Below are 11,766 nucleotides of genomic sequence, written 5' to 3'. Positions count from 1 at the left end.
ACAAGGGTTTTTGTAAACATATAATTTGATTTCTCTTGTGAATTGCTTGGTCATATAGGAAGTGAATGTTTAACTTTATCAGAAGCCTCCAAACCTTCTTTCCAAAGTGGTGGAGTTTGAGCCTTATGATAGCACCACACCCTTCATCAGTCTCCTCCCAGCATGCCCTGGGGCAACCACCAGACTGCTCTCTATCCCTATAGACTGGTTTTGCGCTATGGAGAATTCTGTCTACTGTGTTTCCCTGAAAATAAGACATCCTCCGAAAATAAGACCTACTTACAGGTTTCCTTCTGAGTGAAATATAAGGTATCCCCCGAAAATAAGCCCCCCCCCCCAGGCTAAAAATGAGATATTTGGTCCACTGATTCTGAAAGAAATGGAGTCACAAGAAATTCACCAGGAAATTCAGGAATTGGATTGTTATGATGATGTTCCAGAAGATGATGGCATGATTGTCATTGAATAAATGAGTAAATTCTTGATACTGTAGGATTCTCAGTTTGTCTGATTTGTGTTGACAACCACCGTACTACCGTACTGTATACAGGTAATAAATTTCCTTTATTTTCATTTAACAATAAATGTGTACCGTATTCTTCTTCATGGAAAAATAAGACATCTCCTGAAAATAAGACCCAGCGCATCTTTGGGAGCAAAAATTAATATAAGACACTGTCTTATTTTCGGGGAAACAGGGTAAGTGAAATCATGTAGCATGTACTCTTTTGTCTGGCTTTTTCACTAAGGGTACTGCTTTTGACATTCATCTGTGTTTCTACCTGTCTGCTGTTGTGATACTTGTTTTTGCAGAGTAGTATATCATTGTGTGCATGTACCACAGCTTGGTTATTAATTAACCTGTTGATGGACATTTGAGTTATTTCCAGTCTTTGACTATCACAGATAATACTGCTATAAACATTCCTTTACATGTGGATGCATGGACATATGCTTTCATTTTTCTTGAGTAAATAGCTAGGAGAGGAATAGCTGTCACATGGTAGAGGTTCCATTAACTTCTTAAGAAGCTGCCATATTGCTTTTCAAAGGGGTTACAAAATTTTACAATATTTTACAATATATGAGCGGTCTAGGTGCTCCCTGTCTTTCCCAGTTTGGCACGATCAGTCTTGTTTATTTTAGGCATTTCAGTAGGTGTGTAATATTGTCTGATGATGGCTTTAATTAGAATTTTCCCAGTGGCTAATGAGTATTTTTACATGTGCTTGTATTCCATCTATATATCTCTTAGGTGACATGTCTGCTCAAGCCTGTCACCCTGTTTGCTTTTTAAATTGGGGTATCTGCTTTCTTACTATTGAGTTGTCAGAATTCTTCATATTTTTTAAACAAAAGCACTTTTATGGCTATATGGTTTATAAATATTTTATACCAGTCTGTGAATTGCCTTTTCACATTTAAAATAATAATTTTGAGGGATAAAAGTTAAATTATGATGAATTCAAATTTACCAATTTGATTTGAGTTTTATGATTTGAGTTTTTGGTGGCATTTGTAAGTAAGAATACAAAAAGTTTCACCCTTTAAAAGTATTATAGTTTTTAAAAGTATATATAAGTCTACAATCCATTGTGAGTTCATTTGTATGTGATCTGGGACATGGGGTCAAGGGTCAGCTTTTTGCATATGGTGTTTCAGGACCATTCTTTGGAAAAGACTACCGTGTTTCACTGAATTGCTTTTGAAACATTCTTTAAAATCAATTGATCACATATGTGTGGATCTGCTTCTGTGATCTGCTCTATCCAATTGGTTTTCCCCGATCCAATGGTTTCATTACTCCCACCTGTCTTTATTATCGTATGTTTTAATTACTTATTTTTAAATTCAGAACTGTAAGTTCTTCAACTTCATTCAGTGTTATTGAACATGTTTAGATTATTCTTGGTTGTTTTTTGTTGTTGTTTATGTTCACTTACCAAAATGACATAAATTTTAGATTCAACTTGTTGATTTTTTTTAACAAAAAAATACTTTGGGGCATTAAATTTGAATTGCACTAAATCACAGCTTTGGGAGAATTGACCTGTTAACCATATTATGTCTTCCAGTCTATGAACATGAAATTTCTCTCTATTTATTTAAATCTACTCTGATTTCTTTCAAGATATAGGTATTGCACATTTTTTATTAGGATTCCAATTGTTTCATGTTTTTTTCTTTTTATTATAAATAGAACTATTATTAAATTTTATTTTCCAATTGTTCATTTCTGGTATATATAAATATAGTAGAATTTTCTGTTGACCTAGTGGTCCTATAATCTTGCTAAACTCATTTAATACTTCTATTAACTTTTATGTAGCTTCTTTAAGATTTCTATGTAGACAATCATGAAATATTGGGTACAGAAAAATATTTCCAACTGCATGATTTATTTTTCTTGCTTATTACACTGGCTAAGACTTCATTATAATTTGGATATTAGTGGTACAATGAACAAACTCTAATTCTCATATTAAAATGGAAAACATTTGTTTATTCACCATTAAATATAATGCCATTTGTTTATGTTTTGTTTTTATACATGCCCTTTATAAGGTTAAGAAAATAACCATCTATTTCTACCTTGTTGAAGGTTTTTATCATGGATGATTGTCAATATTTTTCAAATACTTATTGTTTTTTTTCAACTATTGTGATAATCATATGATTTTTGTTTTTGGTGTTTTTTTTTTTCATCTGATTGTTTTGGAATGTTGAACCAACATTGTATTCTTTGGATAAAATGTACATATTAATTGAATGGTTAATATTTTGAGGGACACATGTGTCAAATCAACATGACTGGGCCAAGGGGTGCCCATATGGCTAATAAAACGTTATATCTGGGTGTGTCTGTAAGGATGTTTCCAGAGGAGATTAGCATTGGAATCAGTAGACTGAGTAAGGAAGATCCACCTTCCCCACTGTTAATGGGCACCACCCAATCCCCTGAGACTCTGAACAGAACCAAAGCAGCAGGAAGAAGAAATCTGCTCTCACGCTTAAGCTGCAGGTCCATCTTCTCCTGCCCATGGACATTGGTGCTCCTGGTTCTCAGGCCTTTGGACTTGAATCAGGGCGTTAGGCCTTCAGGTTTCTCTGGGGCTCCAGCTTGCAGATAGCAGATTATAGGACTCCTCATCCTCCATAATTGTTTGAGCCAATACCTCATAAAGTAATTCAGTATCTCTCTCTCTCTCTCTCTCTCTCTCTCTCTCTCTCTCTCTATATATATATATATATATATATATAATTGGTCTATTTCTCCGGAGAACCTTGACCAATACAGCATTATATATTTTCCTTTTTATAGAGTAGGTAGTTATGAGTTCATTTTGCTAATATTAACTCAGGATTTTTGTGTCCATGGTTATGAGGAATATTGATTTATGGTTTTCTTTTGAAATGCAAGTTTTTAATTCTGGTGAGGTCAATTTCTTTTCTTTTATAGACCATTATTTTGTTGCCATATCTAAGAATCTTTGTCTAGCTCAAGGACTTGAAGATCTTCTACGTTTTCTTCTGAAATGTTATTTTTCATTCTTACATTTAAGTTTATAACTATGACCTTTTTTCCTGGCTACATTTTCTTCTTGTTATGATTGGATTTCAGCGGTTTAGTTATGACATGCTCACCTGTGATTTTCTTTGCATTCATTCTGCTTAGTTTTGCCAGAGTTCTTGGATCTGTAAGTCAATGTTTTTAATAAATTTGGGAATTTTTTTGACATTATTTCTTCAACTGCATTTTTTTGTATTATTCTTTCTCTTCTACTTCTGTATGTATAATGTATTGTTTCACAGTCCCTAGGACTTTGTTCATTTTTAACAATACTTTTCTTTTTTCTTCTTTCAGTGTCTAGAAGCTTTTGACTGAAAATTATAAATTACTATAGATACTTGGGGTTCTATTTTATTCCTCTAAAGACAAGGTACTTTTCTATTGCTAGATAATCAGATTACTGACTTGCTGTGTTGAAACTTGTAGGCTTAGTTTTGCTTTGTTAGAGCAGATTTGTGGAAATCCCAAGGTTTCCCTGGCCCCTGGAACTTGTAAGATCAAAGCCACCAGACTCTGTGTCCCCTGCAGTCCCATTAACGCATCATTAGAGGGCTTGTTATGGCAGGTGTAGAGAAGAGAAGACCTCACTCTAGGGTGATACTATCACTAACTATGGCCTTTCTGATGTCTCTTTCCTAAGGGTTAAGTAAGTGAGCAGGCTGGAATCTAACATCCCTTAACATTTGACTCTTTTTTTAAAAAAATATTTTTATTGATTTCAGAGAGGAAGAAAGAGGAAGAAAGAGATAGAAAAATCCACTATGAAAGAGAATCATGGATCAGCTGCCTTTTGCAAGTCCCCCACTGAGAATCGAGCCCACAGCCCGAGCATGTGCCCTGGACTGGAATCAAACCTGGGACCTTTCCATTTGCGGGCCGACACTCTATCCACTGAGCCAAACTAGCTAGGGCACGTTTTGACTTCTTGTTTCCCTGTTTCACTTCCATCCCTGTAGGAGGAGCTTCCTTGCAAGCCACACATTGTCTCTCCCTGAATATGTGCAGCCCAGGATTAAGCTAAAACTCTTGGGGCCTTCCCATAGGCTCCTGGGCACTTCCCTCTCCTAGCTCCCTGATGTATGTGTCACAGATTCCAGCTGCTCCAGCTGCCTCAGAGGCTTTCTCTGCTTCTCGGGACAGCACCACTGAAGGGCTCTGCTTGAACTACAGTCAGGGAATCACCCCATGACAGAGAGCTGGGGCAGTTGGGGGGTTGTGGCACTCACCTCGTGAATTTTTATTTTCAGGGATTGGAGCTGAAAATGTTGCCTCATTTATATTGAGTAGTTTCACAGTTGGATGTATGGGTAAGTTTTCTACCAGTTACTCTGTCATAGAAAGAAGCAGAAATTCTCTCCATCATTTTTTGACAATCAAAATAAAAAAGACAATTAGGTCAATTTCAGCTGGCAATCCTAATTGGTTGGTCATGACTGATGGCATTGGGAAGGGGTTTGGGTTTGATTGGTATGTTCTTCCATAGGTGACGGTGGTTAAAGTGAAGACTCATATTACTGACTTGATAACAACCTGTTTCTTGAATTGTAGCTCCTCACAGGAAGGAAGGTCCGCAGAGGTCATCTTGTTTAAATATCTTCCAGGACACGCAGTACTTTTAGATAAGGAAGGGTGCACTTAGTTTTGGCCCAAGCACTCTCATGGTCTGGGAGTCACATGGAGACTTTAATTCTTGGCTTTCTCTGTTCCAGAATTCATGTGGACAGCTCTCATGGGTAGGACTTACTCTTTAGGTATCTAGTGCTCACCTCTGTCTGGTTCTGCTCTCCTTCTTTGGAAACTCAAAAGGGCTATGATTTCTGCTCATGGGATCAAGCAGGATCCCATGACTAGGTTTCAGGAAGGAAGAGTAAGCAGAAGAATTAGGTGTCACTTATGAATTGAAACATTAAGGAGTTGATGTGCCACCCCAGCTTCTGCTCAAGCCTTAGTGATCTAGGAAGCCACATTTTAGAACTCGTGGGGGCCTTTTCATACAGAGAAAGGCTGGGTCCCTGAGTTACTGGATGGATCAGAGTCCCCACCAATTAAACTGGCCCCTTTAAGAGTAAGACATAAACTGTTATTATGTTGAACTACTGAAATTTGAGGGTTTACCTGTAATAGTAGCGATATAGTACTTATTTAGCATAATATACTCAATTCTTTCACAAATTCTGTCTTCTGTTCCATTGAAACATCAACATTCATTCTTTCTCATCAACATTGACTTAAAATTCTAAACCCTTAAGGTAACATTTGACAATGGCCCATCTTCCCCATTATGAATGAACTTCACTAATTTTAACCTCAGAAACTTTACACTGTTCATAACATGGATCTGCCACTTCAAGTCTGTCCTCTTGTCCTCCATGATCAGGTAGTCTGTCCCTGTTATTCAATGACTTTATTTTTAAGCTGAGGTCTTATTCAGGCCTGATACCTAACAAGAGACAAGGATATGCTGAAGAAATGAACAATTGCTTTGAATGCCCAGAGGCCAGCCTCCCAAAGTGAATCCCTGAGAACCTTGGCCTGGCTTCCTGGAATTTGGAGCTTTTCAAACTTCACTACCTGAGGCAAGTCCAGGGGGATGCATGCTCATATCGCATGGCCAAGGGCATCCTCATGTTTGCCAATAATCTTCATTGAGCTAAATTGTTCCGGTCTAATTTAGATTTTCCCAATAATATTTCTCTACGTTTGGCAAATAGAATCACCATGAGCACATCAGTCCAATCCCTCAGCTCCACCATGGTCACCCCCTCAGCTGCAGCATCACCATCATCAACATGAGGGTGAACATCATTAAAACGAGCCCCACAGTTTTATGACTAATATAAATGCTTCATCCATACAACAATCCCTCCTGTGGCTGTGTCCACCCCCATCTCTCTAACAATCACCTTTAAAGTCAATAATCGTTATTGCATCCTTTGCATAGGAGATTATCACCAACACCATCATTATCACTTAATACCTTTATCAGTTAATTCATTCTTTAAGCAAGACTATTTCTACCTGACTTGACCAGGCACAGCCTAAATCTTTAAGAGACAGAGAACAACTTATAAAGTGCCTCTGTGGACCTGTGAAGACAGATGTTTTAACAATTATTTATAGAAAGCATGATTAATGTTGTAATACAGGAGCGATAGGTGCTGCGACAAGACATAAAGGACAATTTTTCCTCAGTGAGTCTGAGACCGTCTCTGGGAAGACATTATTCTAAACTGAGACTTAAATGGCCTGTGAGCGTTAGCTAGATAAAGATGGTATGGAGACAGGTGGTTTCAGGCACAAGAAATAGTAATTCACAAAGGGAACAAATATTTGATGCTTTAGCCTCATTAGTAATAAATATTTAATTAAAAGGAAATACTATAGTCACCTATTAAGTTGGCAAAGGTTATTTAAATATTAATGCCCATTATGTTTAGAAATGCCATGGCTGTAGACTATCGGGCATGGTATAACTGGTATAACTTTCTGGAAGGCACTGTAAAAATAAATTGAGAACTTTCAAAAACATTGCAAATTTTGAAATCATCTTTTAGGAATTCATCCTAATTAAAGAAAAGAAAAAAAGACACAGGGGAAAGGTAAAAAAAAAAGTTCAGTGCAGCCACATAATAAATGATGCACAAGCACTAACATTACAACTTTAAGGACTATGTGTTGACATAGGAAATAGCATATGATGCCACGTAAAATGGCTGAAAGTAGACCATGAGTCAGTGTAGGGTGATAGTCAGGATAGGCTGAGGCCTGCTGCTCTGATAGATAGATCCTCAGGTCTCAGTTACAGGGAAGATTTATTTCTTGCTCTTACCCCATCAGATGCAGCCAACATGGCTCTCTGTGTCTCTTCTTGAAGAAGAGATTCAGGACTCAGGATGCTTCCCCCATAAGACAAACAAGGTGGAGATCGGGTGTGGCTAATTGTGTAAGGAGTTTTGATGCCAGGAATGGAAATGGTGAACATCACTTTCACCCAAGCTTTTGACCAGTCCCAGCTTCGTGTCCCAATTAACTTTAACACAGGTGGAGAAACATAGAGGGACGTATGGCTACTGGGTGAGAATTAACCATCTCTGGCACATTATATGATTTTTTTTTTGGAAAATCAGTCTTTATATCTATTTATCATCAATTCAACCACCACCTGTTCATCCATCCACACCTTCTTTCACCCATTCATGTATCAAGTGGCTTTTAAGGAAAGATTGGAAGAAATGAATAGATGTGCTTTCAGTGATTATATAGATATAATGGATGATTTTTCCTTACCCTGTTCTGAATTCTTTAAATTTATTACATTGTGGGTGTGCTTATATAATCAGAAAAAGTGATGTTCCATTCAATTTTAAAAAGAGCAAGCCAACACACTTGAGTAATCTGCTTGATTGAGGGGGAGGCTCATTTGAATTAGCAGCACCCTGAGTTATAGACTGTTTGCAAAGAAATGCAGCTCTATTACTTCAAACCAGCATCTTGGACCTGCTTTAGTGAATAGGTAGGAATGATTTATAATTAGCCTAGTAATTGTTTGAGTCTAATTGACTACTCCTAACATGGCTTAAGAACTTTCGTATGTGCTTCTGAACATCAACTCAACTTCTCTTTTAGTATCACAGATCTTTGAGCAGGCAGACTCCAAATTCATGAGCTTTAATTGGGAACAAAGACAAATAAATGTTCACACTAATATGGAAATGAAACTCTGTGATGGAGGGAGAAAGAGGTACTTGGTAGTGTGTACTATAAGACAAGCCAGGAGTAACATAGTTTTCATCAAATAGGAACTCACAGAAGTATTTTTCTCAAACCCAAGATGGAAAGTGGTGTTAGACAATTCCAAGGAAGATTTAAAGACACCTCTCTTTCAAATATATATATCTGATTTCAGAGAGGAAGAGAGAGTGAGAGAAACATCAATAATAAGAAACAATCATTGATCGGCTGCTTCTTGCAGGTCCCTTACTGGGATCAAACCCACAACATAGGCATGTGACTTTGACCCGAATTGAACCTGGAACCCTTCAGTCTGCAGGCCAACACTCTATCCACTGAGCCAAACCAGCTAGGAAAAGACCTATTATTATTATTTCTTTTTAATGAGCACTTTTTTTTTTTGGTTAGTCCTCACCCAAGGATATTTCCCCCTTGATTTTAGAGAGAATGGGAAGAGATAGAGAAACATGGATATTAGATAGACACATTGATTAGTTGCCTCCTGCATGCCTCCAGATAAGATTGCAACAAGGCTGGGGATAAGCTTGCAACCAAGGTATGTGCCCTTGACCAGAATCAAACCCAGAACCTCTTCAGTCCTCAGGCCAATGCTCTATATACCGAATCAAACTGGCTAGGGCGCAAAGACCTCTTGTTTTCACTTTACCAGTTCAGGAACACTTCCTGGAGGAACGTCTGGATGTGAAACGATTTCTTCTGTTCATCTGCTTCTTCTCGCAATCTTGTTCTGCAGCCTCAGCAGTCTCTGGAGTCAACATGCTTCTTGCCACCCCAGAGCCTTTGCACAGGCTTTGCACAGTGTCTCAGTGAGTTCATCTCCTTCTTTTCTCTACTTAACTCTCACTAATACTGTAGAACTTACTAATCCTGGCAGAATTCCTTGTTTAGGCCAAACCCCCCTATTGCATACCATATACCTCTTTTTCAAGCACTCATCACAGGACTAACTTCACAATTTACTATGTGGCGTTTTTACTTATACCTATTCCCCCAATTTAAATGCAAGTTGCATGAGAACATAATAACTTATCATTTTATTCATCTTTATTTCTCCAGTATTACACACTGGCCTGGGCACAGAGTCGGCATGCAGTGACTATGTGATGAACTCACGGGTAAATGACAGTCAGTGGGAAAACTGAGGCACAGGGAAGTTAAGTAACTTGCCCAAGGCCTGAGAGAGAGAGAGAGAGAAAAAGAGAGAGAGAGAGAGAGAGAGAGAGAGAGAGAGAGAGAGAGAGGACACACATTTGGCATCCTAAAGAGATTTGTATCATGAAAACAGAAGAGAAAATAACAAATGGCAATTCATATTAATAAATAATGCTGGAGATGCCTAATAAAGATACCACCACTTACCATCTCAGGCACGGTGCCAAGTGCCTCATTTACACTCAATCCCTGCAGAACCTCTGCGGTTGTTTTCATCATCCATATTTTACAATTGAAGGTTGGGATATTAAAAAACTTAGGGGGAGGCTGATACAAGTTTATTTAAGTACGAAATATTTTAAATTCCTTAAGAATAATGTGATGACAGCTATGAGGTTAGACCGGACTACCTGGCAGAAGGAAAGTTCTCACATTTAACTCCTGTGCCAACCTGAGCCCTGAAACAGGAGCAGCTGTAACTGAGAGGCAGAGAGATCTGGGTGGGATGAGGACACTGTGGGAGTTCGGAGGATAGAGACAAGTCTGGGCCGGTGGAAGCTGGGGACACTGGTGGGACGTTTGACACTTGAGCTGGTCCATCTGTGAATGTGTAGAAATGCACAGGGACAGGCACTGCACACAAGGGGCAGCGTAAACAAAGGTCTGGCAGGCAGAGCAGGGCATGGGGCAGGCTGCAGGAGCTGTGGGAGGCATGGTCAGGGGGCATGCACCTGGTTTCCCTGTTCAGGGCTCACCCAGGGGAAGCATCAATGGCCACTCAGAGTCCAGGTGATGTAGCCGTTTAGAGCTCGGGCATGGGTGTGGCATGTGTGCCGATGTGCCTTGATCACATGAGGCAAGGTCCTCAGACAGGTGTCCCAGAGACTGTTTAGGGGACTCATTTTGAACTTATTTTTGGACTGGATACTCACAATGGATGGACACTCACTATCTCAGTTCTCTCTCTCCCTCCTCTATCTCCATATATCTCTCTCAAACTATCTTTATCGCTCTCTCTCTCTATCTCCCTCTCCCTCTATCTCTGTATCTCTCTCCCTCTCTCCCTATCTCTATCATTATGTCTATGTCTATCTCTATTCCATCTCCATTTCTCCATATCCTCTATCTCTATCTCTATCTCTATCTCTATCTCTATCTCTATCTCTATCTCTATCTCTATCTCTATCTCTATTTCTTTCTATCTCAGGAGTGGGGACCCTTTTTTCTGCCAAAGGCCACTTGGATGTTTATAACATCATTCAAGGGCCATACAGAATTATCAACTTAGCAATGAGCCTGCTATATGTGGTCACACATTTAATTAACTCACCCTTAATGCTCTGAAGGCTTTATATGTTCCCCATCCCTGCTCCATCTCTATCTAAGAAGGAACTGGCTCATGAGAGTATGGAGGCTGAGAATCTACGACCTGCCATCTACAAGGTGGGGGCACAGCAAAGCCAGTGTCCTATTGTAGTCCGAGTCCCAGGCCTGAAAACCAGGTGTGCAGGGCCAGCCTGGGGGGACCGAGAGTAGGGCAGGCTTAGGCCCTTGGCAGAGACAGAGACTGCGCCTGTGGCTGGTCTTCTTGTTCCCTCCAGTCCCTCAGTGGACAGGGTCCACCTGGAGGGAGCTGTGCTTCACTCACTCTGGAAATAACCTCACAGACGTGCCTCTTGGAGACCGGGTGTAAGCTGACACGGTCCTTGCACTCAAAGGGGCTGGCCAGGCTGGCCCCCTACCCACACAGTTTTCCCAGACTTGTTTGGATGGCGACTATCAGTAGAATGAGAGCAACTTTTGTAGAATGAGAGCAACCTTTCATGGCTTGCCAAGAAGTCTGTAACTATTTACTGAGATTGTCTGTGCTGAGAATTTGTCCTTATGCTCTATCTCTCCCTTAGAGATTAAGAGGAACAAAGAATACATTCATCTTAACAGACCTCCTATTCAGTGTTTTGGGTATAAAAGGCATTATATAGTTAACAAACTTGCTATAGTCTGTCAAATTACAAAACAACATGTGCAATGTGACACTATTCAAGTCAAGCACACACATGTGGTAACCATGCACATGAGTGTCACAGGCTGGTTACTGGTTATCACCAAGGACAAGAGTGCACTTTAGACTTTTGGTCAAAAGGAACTTTAGAATTTTCCCGACTCTTTTCATTTGTTACAGGAGAAGATGTTCACTCAGAATTTGTCCACTCAACTTTAATTTTAGAAAACACCTAGACCAGGTTTGTTTCAGGGCGATTTGGGAGCCGCATCTCCACCCTGCTGACAGG

At 39.5% G+C, this 11,766-nt stretch overlaps 1 long non-coding RNA gene across 1 annotated transcript; it reads left to right on the top strand.

The window, feature by feature from the left end:
- The first annotated feature begins 228 nt into the window (after window positions 1-228).
- LOC118731600 lies at window positions 229-11,399 on the top strand. The gene is made up of 3 exons (XR_004991907.2): window positions 229-238; window positions 8,411-8,414; window positions 11,158-11,399. It is a non-coding gene; the product is annotated as an uncharacterized LOC118731600 (long non-coding RNA).
- The last annotated feature ends 367 nt before the right edge of the window (window positions 11,400-11,766 follow it).

This window comes from Pipistrellus kuhlii, unplaced genomic scaffold (genome assembly GCF_014108245.1).
Source record: "Pipistrellus kuhlii isolate mPipKuh1 unplaced genomic scaffold, mPipKuh1.p scaffold_m20_p_31, whole genome shotgun sequence".
Taxonomy (NCBI): domain Eukaryota; kingdom Metazoa; phylum Chordata; class Mammalia; order Chiroptera; family Vespertilionidae; genus Pipistrellus; species Pipistrellus kuhlii.
Note: the sequence above shows the minus strand (reverse complement) of the source record. Positions and strands in the feature narration are given on the sequence as shown.